Source organism: Penaeus monodon, chromosome 33 (assembly GCF_015228065.2).
Source record: "Penaeus monodon isolate SGIC_2016 chromosome 33, NSTDA_Pmon_1, whole genome shotgun sequence".
NCBI lineage: Eukaryota > Metazoa > Arthropoda > Malacostraca > Decapoda > Penaeidae > Penaeus > Penaeus monodon.
In genome coordinates this window covers 15,874,085-15,875,058 of record NC_051418.1, presented here as the reverse complement: position 1 = coordinate 15,875,058, position 974 = coordinate 15,874,085, and the positions used below count along the sequence as shown (strand labels likewise).

Sequence of the window (974 nt, the reverse complement as noted above, 5' to 3'; positions counted from 1 at the left end):
TGATTATATTTGTGAATTGAAACCTCATATTCAACATACGACGCTCTGCCGACTTGCTTTGAAGTTCAACTTTCTACATGTTGCAACACAGGATTCACCTCACACTGCTTCGCAGGTTCATAAACGTCTTGCAACGGCCGTCCACATTATCGCGAGCAAACGTTTCATCACTTTCCACTACGAGCCATTCTTCTATCATCAGCTCATTCCAGAGAAGTGATATCAAGCGTCTACTCCCACCTCATTCTTCCTGTTGTCATTTCTTTTCACATTCTCCAGCGTAAAGAAATACCGCTAGCGGGAAAAGGGTGTAAAAGCCCAGAAATTTCGAAGAGTTGCCCGCACCTCGCCAATGTTTTGGTTTGGTTCGTAGACTCGTTTGAGGAACCAGAGTCGACCACGCTTCCGCCTCGTCGCCTTGGACGTCTAGTTCACGAGCCTCTCGCCAAGGGCCAAGATGGCTGAACCACAACAAATGGAGGTGGACAACAATTATACTCTTAATTCTGACGACGATGACGTGGTTATCATCGAGGAAGGGCCATCGCCGAAAGAGTAAGTGTTTGCACTGTGCTTTAGTGAGGAGTTGGTGGCAATGTAAGGCCTCGATGGGGAAAATTGGTTGTTGTTCTGGAAGGCCATTTCTATCGATTTCGTTTCCTGTATAGTGACTGATTTAAGAATATTTATTTTATGGTTATCATGAGAGGATGGTATCCTAGTGATATTAATGTTCAATACGAAACGCATGTTTATGGCTGCTCGATTTGAACATAATTGGGAAAGATTGGTAGATAGTTGGTTGTGTAAATGCTTTGTCTTCAAATCAGACGTAATTGTTGTTATCTGTATTTCGTAATGGCAAGGCATGATTTGATAGTTGTGGTATTGATGCTCTACTCTATATGGTAAAGATTTACCAGGATGGTGTTAAATAAGTTGTAATTTTTTTTGTCACCAGAATCTTCCCATTC

At 42.3% G+C, this 974-nt stretch overlaps 1 protein-coding gene across 3 annotated transcripts in view; it reads right to left on the bottom strand.

Moving 5' to 3' along the window:
* Window positions 1-974, bottom strand: part of LOC119594089 (telomerase reverse transcriptase-like) — a 15,290-nt gene that overhangs the window by 8,870 nt on the left and 5,446 nt on the right. The window contains exon 1 of one of the 3 annotated variants that reach the window (XM_037943142.1): window positions 40-576. The exons of 1 other annotated variant lie outside the window; for it this stretch is intronic. The gene's annotated coding sequence lies outside the window, so the exon portion shown is untranslated. Of the gene's footprint in view, window positions 1-39; window positions 577-974 lie in introns of those variants that run through there. One more of the 3 variants, XM_037943143.1, reaches the window with a different exon arrangement.